Source organism: Mauremys reevesii, linkage group 2, assembly GCF_016161935.1.
Source record: "Mauremys reevesii isolate NIE-2019 linkage group 2, ASM1616193v1, whole genome shotgun sequence".
NCBI classification, from domain to species: Eukaryota; Metazoa; Chordata; order Testudines; family Geoemydidae; genus Mauremys; species Mauremys reevesii.
In genome coordinates this window covers 151703972-151727016 of record NC_052624.1, presented here as the reverse complement: position 1 = coordinate 151727016, position 23045 = coordinate 151703972, and the positions used below count along the sequence as shown (strand labels likewise).

At 40.5% G+C, this 23045-nt stretch overlaps 1 protein-coding gene across 27 annotated transcripts in view; it reads right to left on the bottom strand.

The window, feature by feature from the left end:
* The window catches only part of LRRTM4 (leucine rich repeat transmembrane neuronal 4), a 726983-nt gene that overhangs the window by 632758 nt on the left and 71180 nt on the right, over nucleotides 1–23045 (bottom strand). For 2 of the 27 annotated variants that reach the window (XM_039527432.1, XM_039527435.1), the window contains one exon: nucleotides 13164–13264. The exons of the other annotated variants lie outside the window; for them this stretch is intronic. The gene's annotated coding sequence lies outside the window, so the exon portion shown is untranslated. The remainder of the gene's footprint in view (nucleotides 1–13163; nucleotides 13265–23045) is intronic. 27 annotated transcript variants of the gene reach the window in all.

The window sequence follows — 23045 nt, the reverse complement described above, 5'->3', positions numbered from 1 at the left end:
GGAGGGTGGGAGCATGGGGGAAAGACATGGAGGTTGTGTGAGTACATACGAGTAGGTAGCTTCTAGATTAATTCAGACACAACTCAAATCCTTATGGTGATGCTGTGAATTCCACAATTCTGAAGAACAATTGATTGTAAAATTAACTTTGGCCTGTTGAGACTCAGATACATTAAAAAAAACAGCACATTTTTAAATAAAACGGAACTTTATGAAGTGCCACGGCAAACCTAAAGCTGACATCAGCCATAGCAAATCAACAAGAATTCCCTGAACAGCAAGCAACATGCATTATATTTCATGACATTCCAGGAGTGCTTGATTGCACATTTATTTTCATTGCAGATTTAAAGAGCTCAGCATGTTCAGTGCATTTTAGATGCTGAGCTCTTTTGAAAATCTGGCACAGGGTCACAATGGGATCTGCTGGGTCCTAAACACTTTTGTAAATCTACTGCTTAAGTGAAAACTGAGCTCTTTTGGATATTTCGCCATGGGGTGAAATTTACACCTGCGTAGAAGAAAAGTACAAGTCTTTGCAACCACTAAAATCCCAATTAAACCCAATTTTAATGAGGCTTAAAAGGGACTTCCAATGTACATAAACTATACATGGTACTTGGCATGGGATGAATTCCACCCCTATGGAGAGATATTGCAGACATTACCTGAAAATATCCAATGACCGTAGGATGTTCTATTCGCTGCAGCATTTAGCAAAGGAGTTATCCCACGAGAATTCCTATCCACCTCCCACAACTCTGGACTATCCTCACTTTCAGCACCATGGAGGCTAAACTCCAAGGAACGCTCCTGAAAAATCTGAATTGTTGTCTGAAGGAGGAAGTGGAGAACAACATGCATAGCCAGTGCTTACGTGAACTCACAGATCTGAGGTACTGGGTTCTGTCACTGTTTGCCCACAGAAGCTGATGGTACCATGGAGCCCAATCGGCAGAAATAATTGCTCTCACAATTGCAAGGCAGAAACCTCCAGAGCAAGGCAAGGAGGGACATATGACAACACAATAGACCTGTCAATACAGGATATAATATACAAGATATTTAACTGTATCAAGGGATCATGATCCTGTGGCACACAATCCTACATCTATGTCATTTATATGCCCCCCCATTGCCACTGTATTTGAGTCTCTTTATATCTTTAATATATTTATCCTCCCAACACTGTCTGAGGTAGGGAAATGCTATTATCTGCCTATTACCAATGGGGAATTGAGTTGCCCAGGGTCCTATAGCAGAGAATTTGCATAGCAGAGAACTGAACCCTGGTCTCCCAAGTCCCAGACCTATCCACTAAACCTTCCTTCCCCTCCATGTCCAAGTAACAGCTACGGAACAGATGGGGAAGTCATTACTCTCATTAGACTGCACAATGGGGCTACTCATATGAGTATGTCCTGACAACTGTGATTAAGGGCTTCACAGTGGGGCCGCTTTTGATTAAGCATCCTCTTTTTTCCCCCCACAGAATTATCTCAAGATAATTTAAAATAGGACTTTATAGCCATTATCTTCACAGAACAGCAATGTTATTTCAGTTTGTAGGAACTTTACACTTCTTAAGCACTAAGGGGGTAGGAAGACCGCCCCCGAATTTAGAGCGGCTGAAGTGGTTCCCCCCCACACACACACACTCGGTCAGGAGACACACTGATTAAGCGCCGACCAGGTGTTTACCACTGGAACACGCAGTGCATAAAGCACCAATCAGGAGAAGGGGCGAGAAGTTGGACTGAGTTAGTACATGCGCATGATAGGATGATTTATGTAATCAATTATAATAAAAGGACGTGGAAAACCCCCGTTCGGGGCGCTCCACTGGAACAGACTGACGGACTTGGCTTCATTTATTGCTACACAGTTTCTCATGAGTACAACACTTTATATTAAGGGTACCTTTACACATAGCACATAAAGGGTTAATATATGATTAATCAATTGTTAGGTTACTTATAACCATCTAGCATACCTCAGGGAGTGTACTTATAACTAGAGCTGGAGGATCGGGGGGGAATAGCAAATGGTTTCTTCACCATAAAATGCAGTTTGAGGTCAACTGAAATTAAACTCAATGGACGTTAGGAGCCTAATGACCTTTGTGGATCTGGGCCTATGTTTACTCTGTGCCATCCAGGTATTCCTCCTATTCCCACAGTAGCAGGTCCACTGACTTTGTGGCCTCCTTATACCTCAGGAGAAGTATAAAAGGGGTCATAACTCAGACCTTTGATTTAGAAAAGCACCTAAAGCACTTGTCTAAATGCAAGCACAAGAATAGTCCCATTGCAATTAAAGGGACTACTTCCAATTTTAAAATTAGATACTTGATTAATACCTTGTCCATTTTGGGACCTCTGAAGAGTTTCTGGCCCTCAGTGTTTGCTATTTAGAATATATACCTTACTACCCTATATGTACAATAGTTAATAAGATGTTTCCTGTTGTAATTTTCAAAGCAATGAAAGTATTTAAAGAACATTAATAGAGTCAGACTTAATTTACTCTTTTTACCCATGCTTGCAATCATTTTTCGCCATCCTTATGCTAGTTAGCTATTATTTTGTAAATGAATGAGTTCATTAAAATTTGGTTTCAGATTTAATTGTTCCTTATTGGAAATGTCAGCTTTCACAGTTCATTAATAAGGGCACTGGTGTAAAGAAAGAGATGGATTGAGGAAGCAAGCTTCATTACAGAACTGTTGTGGGAACCATAAAGCTGTAGTTAAGGTTATGTCCGTGGCTCTGTTACAGGCCCCTGTTGACCCTTCGTCCCGGGGATGAAATCACTGAGGTGATTCACTGGAACCCAACAGATATGCTTCTCTCCATGGCAGAGATGAGAGCATGATGGGAGCAGGGATAAACAGCACAGAGTAAACATCCTTCCCCCTCTGAACTCCTGAACTCACTCCCCTCCTTGGAATCCTATCACACCCCAAACACAGCAGCTACAAAGGAGACCTTTACACATCTCCAGCACAGGATGGATAAACCAGTAGGTTCCCTTTGTAGTAAACCTACCAGCCATTCTTCTTCCCTGCTCCAGACCAGTTCCCATCATGCCCTCATTTCTGCCATGGAGAGAAGCAGGGAATGAGAGACTTAAAGTAAAAGTGATCAGAAAAATGGTTCTCCTTCTTGTGCCTGGTCTGAGTAAGCAGTGCTCCACCCCGCCCCGCTCAGCGGTGTTGCAAGCTCCCCCTGCTGTTTCAATTTCCCATAGCCACTGGAAAGATCTTCTGGAAAAAATGCCCTGTAACATGATGTTGACCCGTGGTCTCTTTGGCGCTTGTCCCTCTTCTCCCCCACAATGTAGAGCCCCCACAAATCCATTCATTCCTGCTGCTTTAGCCCCGGGACCAGGACCAGACTAAATGAGGGAGAAAGTTGGTTCTCGCATGAGTTCTAGTGCGGCGCATCAGGCTCAAGTAGTATAGATGAACATCCAAACCTTTGAGGTGCTCATTGAGGTGACCTGTAAAATGGAGATAATTCTTCCCTGCCTCACTGGATCATTGCAAAAGCACATTCCTTAGTTTGAGATATTAACATGAGAGCTGCACAAATCACTAGTTTTTCAGTTCATCATCAGTACTGAGGGGGGAAAAATTATTTTGATCCGAACAAAGTGAAAATTCCAACAAAAAATATTGGTGAATCTAAAAGCAGACAGATTTTTGTCTTGGATCAAACAAAACCTTATTTTATTTCCCATTACAGCTGTTCCACTTCATATATAATCTTGCATAGTCATTGGCTGAGAGAGAACTTTATTGCCTAGTGGTTAATCAAAGGGAAAAAGCTAACCCAAAAACAAAACATTCAGTTTCTGGGAGGAGGCGACCCCTGCATTCCAGTTCCTATTCCACATCAGGCAGAGGAAGGAATCAAAGCCAGGTCTCCCACCTCCCAGTTTAGTGCCTTAACCACTGGGCTAAAGGTTATCAGGGAATCAGCACCACTGGCCATTTGTGGAATCCAACCCAAAACTATCTGGTGAATTCATGTCAAACTTGGGAATAGTTTCAAGTCAACTGAAAGTTCATTTTTTGTCAAAAACTATTTGTATGAAAAAAATTGCCCAGCTCTCGTTAACATAGTATGGGGATGAGTGCCATAAAAGAATCCTTGCACATACACAAAGGAACATTTTGGCATGCATTTTTATGCATCTATTCACTAAGTGCCTCTGAAATAATAAATATTAAAAAATGTATTTCAAAGAATGCAGCAAAATGGAATGTGACTGAAATAATCAATCATCTTTACAGTTTTGTCTTTAATGAAAGCTGCACAGTGTTTTCTATACTCTGCAGAGCCAAAATGGTTTAAAAAAAAAAAAGCAGCGAAACACTTGGGACAATGATTGACGTGGACATCATAATGTCACAGCCATCTGCTAATTGGAATACATTAAAAGTTTAAGCTTAATCAAAATTTGTCACTGTCAGCCGCCAGTTAATATTAATAAAGTAGATTACCATCAGAACTACCTCCTCCCCCCAAAATAACCTGAGCTCTTTATGACATAATCAAGAGTAGTAGTTAAAACTGATCTATAAATCTAGCAGCAGAACACTGCAGTAATATGTTATTAAAGGAATGAATCTTGCTATTCATCCTGTATTTTGGATACTTTTTCTATAAAATGCTTGCTAACCTCCTTTAGCTCAATTAGCATTTATGAAACACTTTCTATTAAATGACTTTGACTTTGTGTTATCAGTCTGCCTTATGCTACTTGCACTTATTTAAATGAAGGGGTCCCTACAGCTTTTCAGGGAGTGTGTGTTGGGGGAGGGAGAATGCAATTTCATTTCTTAAACAAGTAAATAGCACATAGAAAATTATAGGAAAAATTAGGATTTTAAATAGGCTTTTCTATATTAACGTTTAGCCTTTCCCCCAAAAATACAATACCTGACAGAGAACAGAGTTGCTATGTGGGGAATTCATTGCACATCTAAAAAGGTAAAATTGGCTTTATTTGCCAGGTATATAAGAGTGAAAAGTTATGCAGTGTTGCTTGCAGGAGGTGGTACTAAAAGTCAGCTCCAAATCCCATTGAACTCAGTGGAAAAGCTCACATTGACTTCAAGCGGCTTTGGATCAGACGCCAAAAATAAGGACTCTAAGGTCCCATCCCCAGCTCTGTGACAAACTTGTGCCCCAGTTCAGCATGGCGTTTAAGCACATGATTAACTTGAAGCCATTGAAGTGAATGGGGTTTACAGTTTGGGGCTTTAAAATGGACTGCTGAACTAAACCACCGGGATGTGAACTTGTCCTAGACACTGAGGGCCTGATTTTCAGTGGTGCCAAGCACTTACAGATCCCATTTTCTTCAACTGGAGTTGTAGGTCCACAACCCTTCTGAAAAACAAGCCTATTAACATTTCTGTGCCTCAGTTTACCCATGTGTGAAGTGGTAGAATAATAATACGTCATATGTGGGTATTGTGAGGTTTAAGCTAATATTTCTAAAGCACATTCAGATCCTTGGGGGAAAAAAGGCTATATAAATGCAAAATATTGTTATAATAAATATGCAAAGGTACAAACCATAACATTTTTTTCCTTCCCACACAGCAAAGGAGAATATAATATAAATACTTACCAAGGTGAAATTACCCATCTTGAAGAGACTATAAATGGAAAATTCTAATATGGAATTTTCTTGGATGAAAGCTGCTATGCAAGTGTAAATTATCATCATTAAAATAATAATTTCTTTGCCATGTTTAAGTTTTGCAGCATGCACTGGAATTGAAAACTGCTCCCTGCTCAATGAAACCAAAGGGTATAATATAGGTTTTTCCATGGCATTTGAGCTCCACCTGAATCTGATAGCCCATGTGATCAGCACAACACAAAATATCTCATTAAGGAAAGAAAAAGGCCATAGGGGAGTGACCCAAATAGTTGCTTTTAGATTGTTTTTCATGGATGATTTAGAGGTTGGTGATGACTACACAGCTTTTAAACACTAACTGGCCAGATCAAATTGAGCTCGGGTAGGAAGATGAGCAGAAGACACCATCATCTGATGGCTTGTAAGTGTCCCATATTAAATAAGTTCATTGGTCTCTGTCAAGTTCTGAGTGGACATACATCCCAGTGTTAACATCCATACAGCCACTACTCCAGCTGGCCAGTCCAGGCACCCATGGTTAGCACTCTCATCAGATAGGCCAAGAATTGAAGTGAGCGTAGAGGCTGAACTAACCTCTCAACCTTGCAAGTGTTCCTCCCAATAGCAAGGTAGAGATGAGCTGGCCAGGACAGCGTAAAGAAGCCGGCCTGGTGATTATTGGTCCTCCAGAAAGCAATTCAGAGGCATTTTTGACCTCTAGTTAGAGCTGGTCAAATTTTTTTGATGTTTTTTTGATGGGAAGTGCTGATTCAAGTTTCACAGAAACATACTGATTTTGTCAAAATGTTCAACTGGAAATTATCTAAACATTTTATTTTTATAAAGGTCAAAATTGAAACATTTTAACTTTTGTATTACAAAACAATTCTTATAAGGTAGAAATAAAACATTTCTGATTATTTTGTTTTACTCAGATATATACCCAGATTCCTGTGTAGGTGGGGCTAGTCTGTGGTGATAACTTCACTGCTACTTGAGCTAACTTTGTTCTAACTAGATCAAAGCTAGCTTGGGTGTCTACATGTGCTGCAATCATACCACAGTGGCTGCTTGAGTATGTACCCAGGATCCTGGGCAAGCAGGGCTGCAATCCCTATTGCAGTGTAGACATAATCTTGGTGTCTGAGGTTCAATCCAACACCTTTTAGCAGCACTAAATTCACTTTAAAAAAAAAGGTTTATAAATGGTTTATAAAAGGCTAATGATCAGTAAATGTTGAAAGCATGTTACAGACATGTTAGTGATGAATATAAGTGCATTGATAAAAGGTGTTATGGGTATTATAACATGCTTATAAGAAACCTGTTGGCCTGCTGGACTCTATAATATAGGGGTAGCAGGGTGAAATTCTCTGGCCTGTGTTACACAAGACATCAGACTAGATGATCCACAGAGGTCCCTTCTGGCCTTACAGTCTACAAATATATAATTAAGAATTTATTAAGGTATCTAGTAATTGTGTATTCATCCTTTATCAACTATTTATAAATGGAACTTCAGTATTAAAGCAAACCATATAGTTAAAAAAAAAAGCATGTCATGAAGTTTTAAACAAATCCTTTGCTTTTCATGCTCATCACATTTTGCAAGCTCAGCTGATTTATGCTATGCTGTTTATTGAAAAAGACTCATTTTTCTCCCTGCCATTAGCTGATCTTTTTTGTGTACCTTATTTGCCATCAATCACGTCCTAAGTGCAGCATAATGTTCTCACGTATCATAGTTCAAGTGATGGAAGCCTTGTCTAAGCGGTGATCCATTGTTTACTGCTTACAGAAGGTTGTATCCCCCCTCACTAATGGTCTGTAACTGCTGCAGTTTGATTATCTTTGTATGTCAAAAAACATTAAAACGTTAATTAAAAATGGAACAAAGCTAAAACGCTACCAACATGTAATTATAAACCAAAAAGGTCCAACACAATGAAAGTGGCTACAGGCACTTCAAAGGCTGTCCAGGTGTCAGACACAGAGTTCCCACAAGACAAAAACTTAAATAAAAGATATGACATTCAACTTAATACTAATCCAAGCACCCACTGAAATTTCTCATTTCCTCAACAAACTAGCACCACAAAGAGACCACACGTGAAACATCACCGATGACAACATCCATTCTATCCCACATTGCTGAAGAAGCATGGTCCAGGGGACAAGGCACTAGACAGCGACCGAAGGGACAGATCCACAGATTGTGTAAATTGCTGTAGCTCCACTGAAGTCAATGAATCTATGACTATTTACCCCAGCTGAGGATCTGGCCCCTGAGTTCTATTGCCTAAGCCTATGTGGTAGTCACTTGGTACAATCTGCTCCTAGTTCATCATACAGCATTTGTTTATAGTATTAGAGGCTCCCAACAAAGATCAGGGTCCAGTTTTGATACATGTTTACAAACACATGGTAAGAGTGTCTCCATCCCAAATAATTTTGTCTAGAGAGACGCGGGGTGGGTAGGGAAAATGAGGCACATAGAGAACAAGTGACCTGACCAAAGTTGCCTGCAGGACAATGGCTGAGCTGGGAACAGAACTCAGTTTTCCCAATTTCCAATCGAGCATGCTGTCCACTGGACTACCTTCTTTTCTATAGGTGAACTGCTATAGTATCTGGGAGCACCACAATATGTCTACAGCACAGAATACCACCTGCTTAGGATGATCATCAAACAACAACACGAGGATGCTGTGATAGAGAGTGCATTCCGAGTTTACAAGGAGCCTGTATAATAGATACAATTACAAACCTCTATTTTAAACCTTCTGGAACAAATGTATTGCTCCTTCAGTACTCTGCATGCTGTCTGTCACCAACCACCCGGTTGCCCAAGATTTTCAAGGACAGGAGCCTAAAGTTAGGATCCCAAGTCCACATTTAAACACTAGATTCCTAAGGCCATATTGGAACATTTGCCTGATTTTCAGAAGTGCTGAGCACCAAGCAGCACCCAATGACCAACATATCATCAAAGTTCAACAGAGGCTGGTGGGTGCTCAGCATGCTGGAAAAATATCAGGCAAGAGTTGAGGATGGGAAATTCAAAAGCATCTGTGTGTTTTAGGAGTACAAGGCCCATTGAAATTCAATGAGACTTTCAACAGGAACTGTATTCCTAAAGCACTTATTTAGGTTGTAAGGTCTTGGAGGCAAGGAGTGTCTTTTTGTTGTGGGTCTCTACAACCCCTAACACAATGGTCCATGGCTGGGGTGCCTGGGTACTGATAAATAATTAAATAAATAACAACTTAGGTACTTTTGAAGATCCTACTATACATCCCTATTTAGGAGCTTAACTTTACTGCTCCTATGTTTTAAAATCTTAGTGTATTTTGATACGGTCAGTCCAGTCCTTAATCTGGAAGAGGCAGGTTTTTAAAGCTATTTAGGCTTCTAAAGATGCAGATAGGCACCTAGTGGGATTTTCAAAAGCACCTACCTTTCAAAATCTGGCCCAAAAGCCTCTTTGCGGTGGAAGGTTAATAAACAGTGCCCCTTGCCATCCCAAATAAATAATACTTCAGATTTCATTAGAGGCAATGGGAAATATTGTGACAGCCAAGTAAAGTGATAGACAAGGTAGAAATCATTCTATAAATATAAAATGTGTTTCCTAATTATTAGAAAAGTGATTGCTCGCCTGCAGATGCTGGTGGGCTATTGTGAAACACTAAGAGCAAACCTTTTTGTGTGTAGCACGTAGACTGCAAAATTTACCATTAAGCAGACAAGGTGCTTGCATTTGCTAGGCTGGCAACTTTACTTTTAAAATGTTGACCAGATGGTCAGTTGCTGCGCAGTAGCAATAAGATGGGGGGGAAAAAAGGATTGTAATTACGAGAGTGTGTGAAATTCTGCTGCTACAACTGCTATAAAATGACTGAAGTAGCAGCATATTTAGATTCCATGCACATAGGACAGTGTATGCATATGAAATATAACTGCCTGGAAGGAATTTTCACTCAGTCACTCTTTTTCTAGTCCCCTTTGCCTTATCACTTATGAAATGCTGCAATACAAGAAATAATCTCAGGGGTGAACAGAAGACCCAGAGGGTGCTTGTTAATGAAAAATAATTATTACCTGGAGTTGATTAAACAATATATCAAATTGTAAAGTAAATAAATAAATAAATATAAAAGAGACTGAAATGATGGCTGAGAAATGAGCCAGGACATGTTGGTTTAAGTATTCTTCCCTTGTCATGAATGATTAATTTTCTCCAAAATTTATACTGGAGAACTGGATGCCACATCTTCCCTTCGGCCACATTAATTGTTTATTAACATACAAAAGGACCAACGACCTTTCAAATTTCATGTTATTGTCCCTTGTAGGCAGGAGAAATGAGCCTTGTCACAAAAGAGCAATACCCGAGTCCTTTTTATTTTTAGGAAAATAACCTTTTAAGCAAGGAACTTTTCATCAACAGCATTCTAGATTGTGTGCTTTAAATATAATAATGATGGGGCAAGATGGAATGCTCTGTTAATGCGCTCTTCATCTTTAACCGCTGAGGCGCCATGTATTTAAATCATAATAAATCATTTTGAAATTATTATTGAATATTGTATGGTTATAGAGATTTCAAGATTTTAAAAGCAAACCATAAAGTTTTAGGACTCAGGGCTGAATGTCAGGCACTAAAAGTAATAATAGGTATTTCATATTTATTATGAGTAGCCATGCCTCAGCACTGTGGTAAGTAAGGTCCAGATTTTTTAAATGCACTGTTCTTATAGCCATGTTGATTCCAGGGCGATAGCGAGACAAGGTGGGGGTGATATCTTTCATTGGACCAATTTCTGTCAGTGAGAGAGACAAGCTTTCAAGATTACATGGAGCTCCACCTGAAGAAAACCTCTGTGTAAGCTCAAAAGCTTGTCTCTCTCCCTTACAGAAGTATTACCTCACTCACCTTGACTCAGATTTTTTTTTAAAAGGTATTTAGACATTACTCTGTTCAGCATTGCGAGGCCTAAATGATTTAGATTAAATGCCCATTTTCAGAAGTGACTTAGACATCAAGGGATAGATTTGCAAAAGGATTTAGGTGACTAACTAGGCTTGCCAACCCTCCAGGATTGTCCTGGAGTCTCCAGGAATCAAAGATTAATCTTTAATTAAAGATTCTGTCATTTGATGAAACCTCCAGGAATACAGCTAACCAAAATTGGCAACCTGATGACTAACTGCTGCTTTAAGGTGCCTAAATGCCAGAATCAGGTGCCACGGGGATTCACAAACCCCCTGCTCAAGCGGCTGCTGAACCTGTAAACACCTGAACTCAGTTTTAGAGGCCATGTGGCCCTGTACTTAGCAGATGGATTTTTCACAGGGCAATGACAGCACCAACCTTTGACAGGACCTCGTTTTATCTCCCACCCCTCGTTTTGCTTTTCATAAGACTTCACAATGTATTACTTTCTTAAGGATAAATCTTTCCCCTTTCTAGAAGCCCTGATCAGAGCCACATAGCTCATACTTCTTTATGATCTTCCTAGAGAAAGAAATATTTAGCTCATTCTGACAATTGAGTAGCAGGGTACACAGTAAGTGCTACTGCAAATGGACACTAATGCAACACACTGAAATTCCAAGAAGCTCTGGGAACAGGGAGTGTAAAACCAAAGTATTTGAAAGGTTTAATATACAAGATGTTGAAATATATAAGTAAGTAGAGGGACTGGATAGGCCCAGACAACTGGCAACTGAGGCTTTTATATATAAGTCAATGTTTCAAATTCAGTCCATAAAATCAGTGACCAAAAGATGCATCCAATCTCATGGGGATCAGTGCTCTAAATTAAATGAGCTGGGGGTCCCAGTAAATATTAAGAGGTGCTATTAATCATCATAACCAGTCCCCTTGTTGGCTGTCCCAGCACAGAGACAGAAAAGTAAGGTCCCATTTATATGAGCTGCTTTGTGTCTTTAGCAATAGCCTCAGCTCCCTATAGACATCACTGGCAGCTGATTAGAGCTGGTCAAAAAAATGCACTCTCTCTTCCCTGGGAAATTCCAATGTTTTGAAATTAGTTTTCATTCCACCTCAGAAAGAAAAGCCAAAGTTTCCCATGGAACTAAAAATATCCCAAAATTAGATTCAGAACCATCAACATGTTTAGATTTAATAAGTTAAAAATAATATGAAATGTTAAATACAATTTACATAACATTAGAATATTTGACTAATACAAAATAGACACTAAATTAAAAAAACCACCCTTGACATTATTGAAATGAAAACGGAAAACATCAAAACAATTTTGACTATCAAAAATTAACTGAAATGAATATGTTCCCACAAAATCTTTTGATTTTGATGCAACCACATTTTCTGATGCACATTTCAATTTATATGAATTGGACACAGTCAATATTAGATTACCATCTCACAGGAAGTGTTTAGCACTTCACACCTTTGGGGCTTGATCTTGAAACCCTTTCTTTGATTACCTCAGTAACATCCACAATAAGAGTTTCATATGATACAATAGTTACTCATTTTGGTTGTGATCCTGTCAAGTGAAGAGGACCTGCATGTTCCACTAAAATCCATGGCTACTGCAGGCACTCAATACCTTAGAAGATCAGACCCTTTATATGGTTCTTCTGCCTTCGTTTGCATAGCCTGCATTCAGTAAAACACTTAAGTATGTGCTTAAGTCTCATTGATTGAAAATGAAACTTAAGTATGTGCTTAAGGGCCAGAATTACAAAGTCATTTAGGCACCAAAAGATGCAGATAGGTGCATAGTAGGATTTACAACAACACATAGGATGAAAGTCAATGGGACTTAGATAATTTTGAAAATCCCATTAGTCACCTATCTGCATGTTTAGGCCCCTAAATATCTTTGTAAATCTGTCCGTAAGGACTTTGCTGGACTGGAGATGGGGCGCTCAACACTTGGCAGGACTGAGCCCTAGAAGACTATGGCCTTGTTCCCCAGGCCATAATTATGACAATCCACAAATTTACAGGGGTTGAAACCATTGCATGCTTCTTTAGCTAAGTGAACAGAATGGAAAATTTGACAGTATTTTATTTCTTTTGCTCTGTAGCAAGAGCCAGTTGCTACTGATTGAAGCCGTCCGCAATTGACAGTAAGATTTCTGAACCCAGCAAGCTGTTCAACATGAAAGCCTTAGTCCATTAAGTTGCTAATCCAATTCATGCTAATGTTATTTTGTGTAAATTTCTATTTGGGCACCTGGTAAAGGTTTTGATCTATAACATTTGTAATTGATTTAGCAATCTCTTTGTGTCCTAGTCTTTTTATGTGCAGGCCATGTGTGCATTTTGTGAGCACTCAGAATTACTGTAGTAAAGCCATTAGTTAAGTGCCACAGAATGCCCTCCTGGAAGGATAGGTTTATTCCATACAACATTTGTATGTATCTATTTGGGAAAGAGAATGATATATTTTGCCATTTATTATGCTGACATGCTCATTTAAAGTTTTATCATGTCCCAGACTCACACTTGATTGGATCCCACTGATTCATCATGACTTGTAAGTTTTCTGTTTCCTTAGAGCCTGAAGCAGAGGTCCCAAAGTTCACCTCATTCACCAGGATGTTTCTAGAAAGGTGAAGGGGAGGGAAGGCAGGGAAGCCTTTATTCAGCAAAACATATTAACATATGCGTATTCCATCTTTCCATGTCAGAACTTAAGGATGTGCTTCACCTTAAGTATATTACAGTCAATAGAACTTCAATTGCATCAAGTGCATTGACTTCAATGTGACATCAGCACATGCTTGTCCAAACAGGGATGATTTCCTGAATCAGAGCCTTGGGCTGGGTGGGTTGGGTAGCGGGTGTGACCATTTGGGGATATTTGCCCAATTTGTGCATTGAAGATTAGTTTGTACAATGATGGGCACCATCATTTGGAATAGCTCTAAACACACACTTCAATCCTGAATTCGAATCCATGCGGTTGGACCCTTAGGCTACTGTAAGTCACGTTAAAGTCAAGGGGACAATGCATCGGCTCAAGGATTTGCCTACGTGGATCTGAGCTATACTATAGACATACAGAGTGCAAAATTTTTAAAATGCCTAGGTGACTTAGGAGTCCAAGTCCAATTTCCAAATGTGACTTAGGTACTTGGAAAACTAGGTCCCACTGAAAGCAAGCAGGAGTAACCTAGTGATCTTTGATTATTGCATGTTTCCAATCGCTGAATATATTTACTCACACAATGCCCCTGTGAGGTAGGACAGTGCTATTCTCTCCATATTACAGATAGAGAACTGAGGCACACAGAGGCTAAGTGACTTGCCCAAAGTCACTCAGGAAGTCTGTAGTGCAGGAGAAATTTGAATCCAAGTCTCACAAGTCCAAGGCTAGTGCCCTAACCACTGGACCATCCTTCCTCTCCAAGATTCTTAGATCCCTACGTCACATTTGAAAATGGGATTTAGGCTCCTAAATCACTTGGGTACACCTGTAAATTTTACCAATAATTCCGTTATATCTTTCAATTCTATTTGTCCTGCAGGAAATGCATTTTAACAGGAACGCTCCATTATTCAGTGGCATTAAAGGATCACAGACTTCAGAAATACAAAGGAAGCGGTATATGGCATATGCTGCAACAGACCAAATACTGCTGCAGACCAAATACATACTGCTTAACCAAATATACATTATAACACCACATACCTGGATAGGTGTAGTTAAATGACAACCTCTCTGTATGGTTTAAAGCCTACTAAAAGTGAGATGTCTCAGACAATGTACAGGATGAATGATGAAAGCTTACCAGTGAATTTGCCTTCTTAAAAGTGCAAGGGAATTTTCTAAGCTGTTTAGAGTTTATCCCCTTGTGGATATCTTAGCTGAATGAAGCTTTGGATCATTTTAACTTGATCCCTTTAACTTATAGCCGTACCCCCACTACCCCTTTGAGGTGGGAGTCCTTGGGGCTTCTGTCAAAATGTATTGCTGTGAGGCAACTAAGAGAAATAGTGCCAACATACACATACCACAAGTAGGAGAACAACTTTCATAGCCAATTCCTTCAGGGCCCAATTATTTGCCACAAAATTGAAGGTCTGGGATACGTTTCTGACATCAGACACTTCCAAGCCTACTTTATTTTGCTGCCGCATTCCAAATATTAACAGAGGAAGAAACAAACATTTTACCTAGAATATGAGTGAAGCTCCTTTGCTGAAAGGGAAGTTATTTAAAGTTCCAGTACAAAGTTTTGGTCACTGATCTAATAATTTCCTATGTCTGGAGCATAATTAAAGCACAGGACCAAATCTACAGCTTGCAGAGTTTTGTTTTAAACGTTAATTTTTAGAGTGTCAAATGCAATACTGATTTTGGGTGCCTTAAATTGTGTGCGCCACTTCAGACAATTTATAAGGCTGAGTTTTTCTGAGTGTGGGAGCTCAGCATTAAAAAAAAAAATTGCTGATCTTCCACACTCTGGAAAAGTGAGCCTTCTTATAAATTGTCTCAGGCTGGAAGCTCAAATCCTCAATCACCCAAAGTCACTTAAAAAAAATCTTGGCTCCTAAGTTTAAAAAAGCAGCTCTCTCATCAATGCAAGTGACTTTTTAAAACTTTGCTCTATCATTCTGTTCACTTTATTTATAATTTTAGCCAAAACATAATATAAAAAGGATTGTTTCAAAGAAAAAAATTAATAGACTCCAGAGATTTTATCAAGTCTTTGAAGATCTGAACTGAATTTGCAAAGTGCTGTACATCTAGTTGAACTCAAGTTTGATGATGACTGGTAACTTTGCAAGACAAGAAACAAAACACGTTGAATTATTTTTTCTCCCCTTGAATAAGGCAAGACCTCAAAGGAAATAGAACTAATTTGCATAAAGCAGATGAAAAAACCACCACCACACAATATAGATATAAAGTTCTACAGGGAACCTAAGTCACTACAATTTGGTGACTCTTACAGGAATAAAATGAAAAGACAAAAGCTAATGGTTGCTATGCATCAACTAAAAGAAAGCAAGAAAAAATGGTAGTGTAAAACAGAACATGGACTCAAGCTGCAGTGGAGGTGGTCTAGGTTGGATATTAGGAAAAACTATTTCACTAGGAGGGTGGTGAAGCACTGGAATGGGTACCCTAAGAAGGTGGTGGAGTCTCCATCCTTAAAGGTTTTCAAGTCCCGGCTTGACAAAGCCCTGGCTAGGATGCTTTAGTTGGCATTGGTCCTGCTTTGAGCAGGGAGCTAGACTAGATGACCTCCTGAGGTCTCTTCCAACCCTAATCTTCTATGGTTGTTCAATGCTGGGTCAAGCCAGCTGAGAGATTTGGAAACCTTATGACACTTTTGGACTAGACTATCCAGATAAGGGGGACTGTGACGTGGGGTAACAGATGTGTGTGATTATGAGAAACGTTGAGCACTAGTAGGAACGGTCTGACGAGAAATAGGATTAGATGACTCCAGGGAACAGACTTGATGGATAGGAAGGAGAGATGGAATATGTCAGGGGATGAAGATCAGATGTATCTGAACTACTGCAGGTTGATAAACTTCTAGGGCCATATTCATCCCCAGTATAACTCCACATACTTTAGTTGAGTTACACCTAGGCTGAATCTAGTCTCTCAAATTTTGGACTCTGGAGTTCATCCCAATCCACTATATACACACCATGTGACCTTTGGCAACCCAAATAGCCTCTCTGTGGATCACTTTCTGCATTTGTAGAACAGGGTAGCAATACTTTTGGGCATCAAACCACTTGAGATGCTAAAGCAAGAAGTGTGATATTGCAGTGCCCAAGAAGAGTTGTCACATAATTACAATTTAAGTACCAGCTATGTGTTTGATTAAATTAAAATTCAGAAGCATATTTCTTTGTGTGCGCCAAAGTCAAGGAAGTAGCATGAGTGAACCTTTCTGATTGAATCAAAACTATCACAGCTAATCAGCACCGATTCTTAATTTCCTTATTAAGGCTCCTCTTTCTGGACAGCTAGGTGCTGGAAGGACAGCACTGGTAGTAACAGAAAAGCTTTGGGAAGAAAAGTTCTTTCACCATTGTCAGCTTTGTTTGCAACAATAAAAAATCTTGAGAGTTTATGATGTAATCAGTGGAAATTAGAGCAAATAAAAAAATAGCTAGGATGCTTGCAGTGCACTGCTTTAATTAAGAAGGAAAAAAATGCACTGTGCACCTAAAGATGAGATCAAAGCAGTCTATGGAAATAACCCTCAACAGTGCATTATGATAGAGCTGGAGTTCAGAAGGAATTGGAAATCATATTGAACAGAGAAGTTCAAACACTTGCCAGTACTGGTGTCTATAGAAACTCAGCATTATCATAATGGCTGGTTTATTGGCTTGCCACTCTTCTTTAGTGACTTTATTATTTCCACTCAGACGGTTTGTGAAATGTACCAAGAGAGGGCTTGCCCCGTCTCACTAAATAAGCAACCACACATGTCCATAAGGAGATTAATTCACACCAGAAAACACTGGGAGGAAGGATTAAAATTTTGAGGTCTGGATATTGGCCTCGAGAGCAGTGCAGAGGGGCTGGAATAAGGATTTTTCAAAGCACACGGGGCAGGGTAGACAATGTTACTCTATCCTGCAGAGTAGTTGTTGGCGTGGGTGAGAGCCAGGAGGGGACAGCTCAAATTGGGTGGGAGAGGGAGTGGCCGGTGTGCTTTGCAATCCAACTATTGTGGGGTGAGGGGCAGCCCACAGTAAGCCATAAATTAGAGCAATTCCTGGGGAGCTAGAACTAAGGAGATGCAAATGTGGCATGAAGTCACTTTTAACTCCTTCCTTGCCATCCAGCTCAAGGCTGTGCCCTCTCAGCTGCATCTGTGGAGATATGCAGCCCATAACCTGGCCTTCAATCTCCAGAATCAGAGTCAATTAAACTCAAGGAGCACATTCCATTCACTCCAGCCTCCTCTACATATTACCTGCTAGGCCCAGCTTTTGCACTAAGCTTTCAATATATTTAATAAAATTAGCCAAATATTGATATTCCACCCCCAGAATATGAGGAAAGGGTGTGCGTTGAGATGATCTTAAATGATATGCAGGTGGGGGAAGGTATCTAGTATTTGCTTTTCATGAATAACTGAAAATGCATAAAACCAGGACAACCAGTCAGCATTTAAAAAGACAAAGGCAGTGTTCATGCCATGCTGAAGAATGAATATTCATGGTATCTGGGGAGCATACGGTTGAGAAGGCAGGAGGCAAGAAGGTTAAAACAAGTTTTTCCATCCAATATTTGATTTGCATCCAGTCACTTCACCTACATGCATGTTATCTTAAATAAATCCCATAACCCGGGTTCAGATCCTGCAAGGTGCTCAGCACTGGAACACAGGAATTGTTGCAATGGGTCACAGCCACAGTCTATCTAGTCTCCTCTCTCCAGCAGCGCCCAGCACCAGATGCTTCAGAAGAAGGTGCAAGAGGCCCACAGCAGGGGATACGAAAGAATCTGGGCCCAGATTACGTCTCATCTGGTCTCTGATAGTCAGAGATTGGCTTAAGCCCTGAAGCAGTAGGTTTAATATTGCTTCTCAAACGTATGTTGTCATTTATAACTCTGGATATTCCTGATAGTCATGTAAAGCACTGAAGCTGTTCAGCAAAGTATGGGATCACATCCTTGATGAGTTAAAGGTGGGGCATCTAAGTTCCCAAGGTTCCTTTTTTAAACCTCAGCCTGAGTCTTACATATTAACACTCAACAGAAGTGGTCTTTCTGAAGGCTAGAAACTCACTGGGATAACAAGGAATTTGATTATATATATATTATGGTAGCACTCAGAGCCCCTCAAGGACCAAGACCCCAAAATGCTAGACACTGTACATAAAATGTATTATAAAGACATTTGCTGCTATTATAAAGACAGACCTTGTCTCCAATGAGATTACACGCAAGATTAACAAACCCCTTCTCCTGAATGTTCAACAACTTTAGAACCAAGCCATATCCAAGAAAATGCTCAGATTCCATTCCTTTGTAGCTTATCAAGTGCCCGAAATCTGCCTATTGTCATTAAGTCTCCTGGCCAATTGATCTTGGATCCAATCATGTTATGTGTTTATCTGAACTAAACCTTACTAAACCCAAAATGACAAGATGATGCATATTCTTGAAGAAACTAGTATTGACTTCCAAGACCTACAATAAACAAAAAGCCTGTATTGAAAGGGGAGGGGTAGAAAGCAGCAATTTGAACAAACGCTTGAACTGAGTATGAAGTATCAGAGGGGTAGCCGTGTTAGTCTGGATCTGTAAAAAGCAACAAAGAGTCCTGTGGCACGTTATAGACTAACAGACGTATTGAAGCATGAGCTTTCGTGGGTGAATACCCATTTCGTCAAACGCAGGCAGTATGCAGCATCAAGAAAGATGTTGTTGATCTCAGAGCGACGAGGTTCCAGTACTCATATTAGTAGGCAAACCAGGAAGAGGGAGACCCAGCCATGTCAGAAACATTGCCAGATGGACTTCTAACCAAAGGAGAGTGGAAGTTTCACAACTCTGTCACAATGGTGAAGGTCACTTGAAGAAAACCTCTCTGAGGTTTGTTCATCACTAGCTTCCTCTGTAATAGGTGTGTTGTTATGGCCCACTCAGAGCACCACAGCTTGTAGATTTTCAAGCTAGAATCTACTTAGCTAGAGGAACCTATCTAGTCTTCCATCTTTATTGAATTTGGATTAAATAACTTGTCTATTAGCAGGAGCGATAATTAAGAGAAAGATTTAAACAAAATAAATAATGTGGATGTCTCAAACAGCTATTTGCTGCTGCAAAGCAGCATCCACTCCTGGAAATTTCCACTACTTGCATCCGAAGAAGTGGGTATTCACCCACGAAAGCTCATGCTGCAAAACGTCAGTTAGTCTATAAGGTGCCACAGGATTCTTTGCTGCTCATATACATTGGACACTTTGGATCCAATTATCAATTACTAAAGTCCTTTTATGCCACCCTGCAGGAAAAAGGGCCAAAAATAATGATGGGGGAATGCGCCCTAGAATGCTCCATCCAGTCTGCAGCAGGTTTCCACCTCAGCCCTTGGAGTGAGGGACATAAGTGAGGGAGTAAAGGGCATGAGCAGAACGCACTACACTACAGCTGTTCTCTGCCTTTTAGAACCCATAAGGAGACTTGGGAAGCAGAGCTTAACTTGCAACAGCCCTAAGGCTGCCTCAGCATACGGGTGAGCACTATGATAGTGGAAAGGCACCTTGCTCCCCTACTTCTCTGTTCCTTCCTCGTGCACAAGGATGGAGTAACTGAGGAACTGGGGTCTCTGTTTGTAAGAACATGGGGAATAGTGGTTGGAACAGGCCACTTGGAGTCAAGACCTCTGGGTTCTATTTCTAACAGCAGCATTGGCTTGCTGTGTGATCATAAGCAAATCATTTCAAGTCTCTGTGACATGATTATCCCTTCTCTGAAAAGGATGTCTTAACCCTTTCCTGCAAATGGGTTATCACAAGGCTGAATTAATGTCTCTAATCCCTGCATCCTCAAATGGAAAGGTTCTAGATTCAGTTTGGTCACAGTGTTATTAAACATCTGCAACGGTAACTCAGTGGTCAAGCATTGCTAAGCAAGAGAAAATTAGTTCAAACTCTGCATCAGATTAGCACCATCCCACAAACCATTTACAGGCTACGAACCAATTTCAGACCTGGTGGAAAGCATGTGAAACCCCACTGAATGTAAATTAAAAATACAAGCAACCTTAGAGGCTAGGTGGGGATCAACCTTGGCCCCATCTGATCTCCCAGTTCCTGTGACTTGTTACAACACTTCTCCAGAGGTGCCTCACTCCCCAGATTACTGTGTATATGAAATTCTGTTGGCAGCAAGCTCCTCCTGACAGAACTCAGATCAACGGGAGGCAGTTAGCTACTGAGAGGTAACGTGTTTCAGTATATAGGGCACTGGACTAGAAATCAGAAGTTCAATTCCCAGTTCTTGCTCTGAGCTGTTCAGTGACATTGACATTCACTTAATCTTTTTGTGCCTTTGTTTTACTCGCATCATTTGTCTTGCTAACTTAGACTGTAAACTCCATGGAGCAAGGACTGTCTCATCATGTTTATTTACATCACCTAGTACAATGGGGCCATGATCTCACTTGGGATTTCATGTAGCACTGGGTGAACAGATTTTTCAGTTCCCTGGAAATAACTAATGACTTGAAAAAAAAAATTGGGGGTCAAACCACAATGAGATTTTTCTAAAGCTTCAGTGAATGCAAATGTTGAAAAACAATTCATTTGGGGTCAAAAAATCCCAACATATATCATTTTGATTTTCAGCATTTTTTAACATTTTAAATTAAAAAAAATAAAATTAACAGTTATTTCAAATTGAAAAAAACGAAACATTTATTTTTTTTAAAACGTTGAAACAAAACATTTACTTTTGTTTTTTTTTAATTATTTATTAATTATTATTACTACAAGAACAATTTGGCAATTTTGAAAAAAAATCCTGAAAAGTTTCAATGTCACTTAATCTACTTTTTTCTGTGAAAAACATTTTGGTCAAAAAGTTTCGCTCAGCTCTACTTGTGTGTGATAGTGCAATAATGGGACAGGTGCTTAATCTGCTACTCCACAGATAAATCCTTGAAGAGAATCCAAATCTTCAGTGGGAATTGCACCTGTTTACATCAAGCGTGGACTTGGCCTGTAGAAGTGGGAAAAGACAGTTCAACCGGGACAGGCAAGTTAATGCTGCAGGTGATTTCTGGCAGAGAGATGGCTGTTATGAGGACATGGGAGACAGTTTAATTTGCAATGGAAATGACAGAGGAATATCAGTGGATTCATCTGTCACATCTGTCAGACCACCAGCTGTATATGTTGCCCAAGGCAACAACGGCTTTGCTGGTTTGGTTTGTTGTTGTTGATTGCTTCCTTCATGCTAATTCATTCTACTGTATTAGATTGTTTCAGGGGCTCATCTGTTATTAGTAATAATAATAATCATCCTTGCACTTCTGCCCAAGGAACTCAAGACGCTTTACAAACTAAGTTTTGCAACACCCTCAGGGTAAGAACTTTTGAGAGCTTCTATAAAGGTCAGTCGAGGTTTGGTTTAAAAAGAAGGAAGGTCTTGTGGATACGTCACTGGGCCAGGCAACAGAAGACCTGAGTCCAGTTCCCAGCTCCACCACAAACGCTCCATGAGTAAGTCTACATTGCAATAAAAAAACCTGTGGCACTGAATCTCAGAGTCTGGGTCAACTGACTGGGGTGTGGGCTGCAGGGTTGATGTAGATGTTGCCGTGGAGATGTTCAGTTTCGGGCTCAGGCTGGAGCCTGGGCTCTGAGACCCAGCCCTCTCAAGGGGTTTCTGAACCCAGGCTCCAGCTCAAGCCTAAAGGTCTACACTGCAATTTTTAGCCCCTTGGTCCCAAGTCAGCTGATATGGACCAGTTGCAGCAGTGCCACTGCTCTTTTATCACAATGTAGATGAGTCTCAGTCTCTCTCTCTCTCTCTGCCTCAGTTCCTCAGCTGTAAAATGGGGATGACAGCACTGCCCTACCACACAAAAGAGTTTTGTGAGGATAAACACATGCATTACCGTGAAGTGCTCAGCGACTATGGTCATTGGGCCTGTCAAGGCTTATGTCTCAAGGCTGCCCCCTGGGGGTGAAGGCAGGCAGCTCACTTACCTCGTATGTCATTCCTTAGAGTCGACCCTGGTCCAGTCATGAGGTGTAGCCCTCTAGCTGTACCTCCTACCAAGTCTACCCCTTTCTGGGTACGTGTGGATATATAAGCCAGTCAAAACAAAGAGGACAATAGTGTCACAGCCTGCGAGTGGACAGTCTCCCTCCCTCATGCAAAGGACGGGGAAGGAGTCTCTCAGTCTTTTCTTTCCCCTCCCTTCTGCTTGGGAAAAGCCCAAAAGTTAGCCCTGGGGATTTCAACAAAAAAAAGACACAAATCCTCTTTCCTCAGGGGGTTCAGGCTGGCGGTACTCTCAAGCTGTTCTTCAGCAAATAACCCAGCACCCTGGCTCTAGCTCAGCATGTCTCAGAGCACCATACTATCTGACCTGAGTGTCTCCTTTTTAAGGGCCCACCCCACGGCCTGACAAGTCACACAGGTGCTGCAGGTTAGGGCTGATTGTGACCATGGGAGTTATTTAACCCTTTCTTGATGGGACAACTGTTATCTGCTCTATTAGAGGGTCCATAAATAAAAAAGATGGATAGGAGCTCATCACATCTTCAGAATGGCATCCTGAAGCTCTCTCTGAGCGCTCTGCACTTCACTGGTTATGCAAGCATAAAGGACCTGACCTGACCCAAAGCCCACTGAAGACAACTGATGTCTTTCATAGCCCAG